We start from the raw sequence: 6,000 nt of genomic DNA on the forward strand, positions 1-6,000 counted from the left end.
CTCGACAAGCAAGACTTTTAAACTTGAAGTAGAAATTTGAAGGTTTCAAAATGGTTGATGATGAAAGCATTGAGAGCTACATTCATAGAGTGAATGCTAACGTGGAGGTTTTTCGAGTTGTTGGTGGAGTGATAGAAGAAAGTGATGTCATTAGAAAGATCTTGTTTACATTGACTAAACCCTATAAATCGAAGAAGTGTTCTATTGAATATTGTCATGATTTAAACTACACAATTGATCAACTTATTAGAACTTTGTCTTCTTATGAAATTGGAGAGATGGAAGATATTAAATCCTATCAAAGAGAAGCCACATTTAATGTTTCAAGGATATTAGGAGATGAACCAAAAACAAGTGAGAACCTAGACGAGATTTTTAAAAACTTTGTAAGAAGATTGAAGAGAGGAATTGGAAAGTACAAAGGTAAGTTTCCCTTGAAATGCTTTAGTTGTGAAAGAATTGGTCATTATACTTCTAAATGTATATACAAAGAAGATTATAAAAAATCTGATGATGATGAAAAGAAAAGTAGATATAGAAGAAATGATTTTAAGAAAAGAACAGATGATAAAGACAAAGGGAAAAAGAGTTTTTGCTCTATGGAGACACATTCATTTGAAGAAGAAGATTTTGAAGACTCTAATGAACAATCTTTATTCCTGGCTATAGAGGAGAAGTATTAAAAAAGATCCAGAAGACTGGAAGAGAAGATTGCGCTGCATGCTAAAGTTGAACCAAGATAATGGATCATTGATTCTGGATGCTCAAATTACATGACCGAAGACAAAGACAAGTTTATCACTTTGAATAAGTATGATGGTGGATAAGTAAAATTCGCAAGAGAGGAAGTTGCACCGATTTTTGGAATAGGAAGTATCTCGATTGATGGTAAGCATAAAACTAATGGTATTTATTATGTAGAAGGTTTGAGACATAGTCCATTGAGTTAGATGTGCAATAGAGATTATGAAGTTCACATATACTGGATGTATGATTAGAAAAGGTAAAACCAGAAAGTTGGTAGCATAAGGAATTAGGACAAGTGGAAATGTTTATTATAAAGGATAGAAGTGGAAACAAATCTGAGTCAGAGTAATGAATGTTGGTTATGGCATAATAGGATGGGATAACATGATAAAGATCAGCAACTTTAAGGTAGATTTACCAAAGATTATCAAGCCCATTGATACTGTGTGTAGGGAATGTCAGTTGGGGAAGCAAACAAAGATAATTTTCAAGAACAAGGAGTATTCTACATCATATCCATTGGAGAGAATTCATACAAACTTGTGTGGCCCTACAAGGACAGGCATACTTAATAGTGAAAGGTATCTTATGTTACTCATTGATAATTATTCTAGAATGACATTGGTTACATATTTGAGAGAAAAATTTGAAGCTTTTGAAAGATTTAAAGTTTTCAAGTCAATGGTAGAAAACCAAGTTGATGCTAGAATTAAGTGTTTGAGATTTGATAGAGGCGGAGAATTTACTTCAAATGAATTTGGCATTTTTTGTGAGAATCATGGTGTTAGGAGACATCTTTCTACTTTGAGAACTTTTCAACAAAATGGCATGGTAGAAAGGAAGAATAGAACTGTTTTTGAGATGGCTAGGACTATGATGAAAGATGCTAACCTGGCTAATGTGTACTAGAAAGACATTGTGCATACTATTGTTTATATTCTTAATAGGGTTCAAATAAGAATAAATCATAAGGACTGTGAAATATTTTAATTTTTTTGGGAGTAAGTGCTATATTAGAAGAGATGACAATGACCTCAAGAAGTTTGATATCAGAGAAAATGAAGGAATATTCTTGGGATATGCTACGAATAGCAAAGCCTACTAGTATTACAATAAGAGATTAAACAAGATAGTGGAGAGTAGAAATGTGAAAGTATGCAAGGTATGCGATCAGACAGCCCTTGAACTTGTTCAAGAGTCATGAATTTGAAATTATTCTTGCATCTATAGAAGAAAAAACAAATCCAAAAGGAAACAATGAAGAAAAATTAGATGAAGCGGAAGAAGATAAAGAAGAACTCGAGCAAGCAATCAAGACCCCAAAATATGTGCAGAGGAATCATTTAGAAGATCAGGTAATAAGAGACAAAAACAAAGGAGTTAAGACAAGAAGAAGTGTTACAGAGGTAAATGAGCAAAATAATTGTTGTTTTGTTTCACTTATTGAACCTAAATCATATGAAGAAGCAAGGAAGGAATAAAGTTGGGTTAAAGCAATGGAAGAAGAATTGAATCTGATACAAAAGAATCAAACTTGGGAGCCAGTACCTAGACCGGTGGATAAAAATGTGATATGAACTAAGTGAGTGTTCCAAAACAAACTAAATGAACAAGGACAAGTCACAAGAAATAAGGAAATATTGGTATGTAAAGGCTATTCTCAAGTAGAAGGTATTTATTTTGAAGAATTTTTTGCCCCAGTGGCTAGGATGGAAGCTATTAGAATATTTCTTGCTTTTTTTGCCTACAAGAACTTTAGAGTATATCAAATCGATTTTAAGTCTGCATTTCTGAATGGAGAACTAGAAGAAGTATACATTGAACAACCAGATGGATTCAGACTATCACATGGTTTGCAAATTAAAGAAGGCATTGTATGAACTTAAACAAGCACCATTGTATGGACTCAAACAAGCACCTAGAGTGTGGTATGCAAGATTGAATATATATTTGTTACAACAAAATTTTAGGAAAGGTACTGCAAACATCAATCTCTATTTCAAATCTGAAGGCATTAAGTCGTTGATTGTTGTTGTTTATGTTGATGATATTATCTTTGGAGGAAGTGATGGTTTGTGTAAAGAAATTGCAGAAGAGATGCAGAAAGAATTTGAGAAGTCTATGTTTGGAGAGATGTCATTCTTTTTGGTCTTCAAGTTACTCGGTTGAATGATGGAATCTTTATTTCTCAATCTAAGTATGTTAAAGAAGTTTGATATGGAGAATTGTAAACCTACTACTACCCCTTTAGCTATTAGATGTAAATTAGGCAAAGATGATACATCACCAAATGTTGTTAAGAATAAGTATAGATCTATGATTGGAGGATTGTTATATCTTACAACTTCTAGACCTAATATTATGCAAGTTGTGTCTTTGGTTGCAAGATTTCAAGCTAGTCTGAAGCAAACTCATGATCAAGTAGTGAAGAGGATTTTTAGATATTTGAAAGGAACTCACGATTTTGGTCTATGGTATAAGAAGGGTGTAGATGTCATGTTGAAAGCACATACATATGTTGATTGGAATGAAAGTATTGATGACAAGAAAAGACTAGTGGTGGTGCATTATTTTTGGGAGATAGATCGGTTTCATGGATGAGTGACCTCCATTTTGCTCCAAAATGCCTAGATTTTTTAGCTACTCAAAATTTTGCCTCAATTTTTGTGCCCCCAACCAAATCAACCCAAAAATTTAACTGCTCAATTTTTTATGAAATGATAGTTGATGTTAGGGTTTTGGGATACTACAAACATAATGGAAACGTCCATTTGATCCCAATATACAAAAAAAATCACTCAAGGTTGGATCCCTCAAGCATGCAGATAGGAACTTGGTAGATTTGATTCTCTAATACCATGTAGGAGTTGATGATACAACCACAAGAGATAAGTATCATCTACAAGCAAAACACCTATCACATAGAAGAGATCAAGAACATATTGTATGCTCAATGCCAAATTGACAATTTTGTATTACTGCACACTCAACTTGAAGATACAATGTTGGATATCATGGGTGTGTGTGCAAGAAGTTGAGTCCACTTTTTGGCCAAAAAGTGGAAGTGTTTTTCCTATTTTTTAGAATTCATCCCAATTGACCTAAAATTTTGAAGCACTTAAACAAAAAATCTTTTAAAAAGTCAATAATATGAAATGTAGTGCTCAAAATCTAGTTTCTAAATAAAATTATTTTAATGCCCAGATGATACAAATTAAGTTTCAATAGGAATTTTAAAAAACACTATTTAAAAGTCACTTGTTTTTTATTAAGGAAAAACAGGTTTTAAGGGACTCGAAACCCACTTACATATCATAAAGAAAAGCATTAGAGAAGCAAGAAAGGATAGAATGAAGAAAGAAAGGCAGCAAAAGATCAACACAAAAGACAACAGCCAGAGAAAAGTACAGCAAAAGACCAGCGAGATACTGGTACACCTAAAACAAAACTAGAAAATCTAGGTGAAAATCTTTATGGTCTCCTCAACATCCTTGACAAGCATCATCATTGCATTTGTTGCCTCTTTAAGGTCTTTGCTTTCCTGCACATGTTGATTACCTTTAGTCTTCAACTCCACTCTTTAGCATTTTGCCTAGTTCTGCATCTGGAAGAATGTTGGACAGAGCTAGAACCCGACTCATCGTCAACAATCATAGTATCTTTGTTTTGTTTATCCTTCTCTAGGCAGGCAACCAATGCATTCATATTTTGGGAATTCATCTTCATCACAGCCAAGCTATGCTCCATGATTTTATCAGTTCATAATCAGACTCACCCTTTTCTTTGAGAGTCCTCACCACATCCTCCAGGTGCTTCACATATCCATTTATGATCTCACCCTTCGACCAGTCAGGAATTTCTTTTTCATCCTCTGCTTCACTATTATCGTCAGAATTTTCCTCTTTTCCTTTATCATTAATATCCTTATCCACATTATCAATTTTGAGCTCCAACTCTCTCTATTTTTCCTGAATGTTGGTAATATTATCAACCACCCACTTCTGGAAATCAAACATTTCTAGAGAGTTGTTTCTAACAACATTCAAAATAGTATCTGCATCCTCCATGTCCTGGGTAGAATCCTCAGGCCTAGGGTTGCCCTCCTCCATATTATTCTGAACCTCATCCCTGTTGTTCGTATCATAGGGACTCTCCTTCTCCTCTGACTCATCAAAATCTTCTTTACCCTGCTCATTATCCTTGTCTCCTTTCTCACCCTCCACCTCCTTCTCCTGCTCATGCTTTGCCTCCTTCTCCACCTCCTTCTCCTGCTCCTACTCAGGATCAACCGTCTCTTCAGCGTCTTCTTCATCTTTCTTACTAACCCTCAATTTCTTTTTAGGGGGAGAATTGGTAGAATCCTCATCAGACTCAGAACTGTCATCATCCTTAGAGATATGGGAACTCTCCACAAGGGGATCATCCTTATTGGCCTCAAATTTATCCTTAAGATACTCATAAATTAACAAAATAAGACCTTGGTGGGCAATGGGGTAGGAATTGGGTTTCTTAGCATGGTTAGCTAGACTGTCATTAAGGGAGGAGGCCAGTTTGAAGAGCAGAGATATCTTAGAACCATGGCGAAAGTGATTAAGGATAACAAAGTGACAATTATAGACTTTCGAGAACCTACCATCAACAGTAAGATACTCCATTAACAATTTCAACATTTTCGACCAAAAGGAGCTTACCTGGTTAGGGAGATAATAGGAAATATTATCCTTTTTGGCAAGGCAAGCCCTTTCTTCTTCGTTCTTGGGGAAATTTTTGATGGCTTCCACCGAGAACTTACGATCTCTATAAAACTTGATGTCGTCCTTCTGTAAACTGGTCACCTCGGCCATCAAATCTTCATCCACTCTCTAGGTCTGACCAAACATAGTAACTCTGTTATTTTTCCAACCCTTGGCAAAACCACGGGAAAGGGGCTTCTTTCTCCCATGCAATTTCTCCATATAATCAGTGAAGTTGTTTTTATGTAGCCTTCTCCAAATTTTCCTTTCACCCTTCCAACTATCACAGCTGGTGGGCTCATTACAGTTGAGATTTCCACCCATAATGTAGAAGTAGTTCAAATCAAAACCCTCAGGGGAGCACAAACTAACCAGATGCTGAAGAACAGAGAAGTTGGAATTGAAAACCAAGGTAATTATCTTGTTTTTCAAGTAGCCCTTTAAAACATGCAAATTAACCCAGTACTTAATATGATAAGGCCTTTCACACCTATACTCATTAATGCGACGCGTGAGATAA

Source organism: Cryptomeria japonica, chromosome 8, assembly GCF_030272615.1.
Source record: "Cryptomeria japonica chromosome 8, Sugi_1.0, whole genome shotgun sequence".
NCBI classification, from domain to species: domain Eukaryota; kingdom Viridiplantae; phylum Streptophyta; class Pinopsida; order Cupressales; family Cupressaceae; genus Cryptomeria; species Cryptomeria japonica.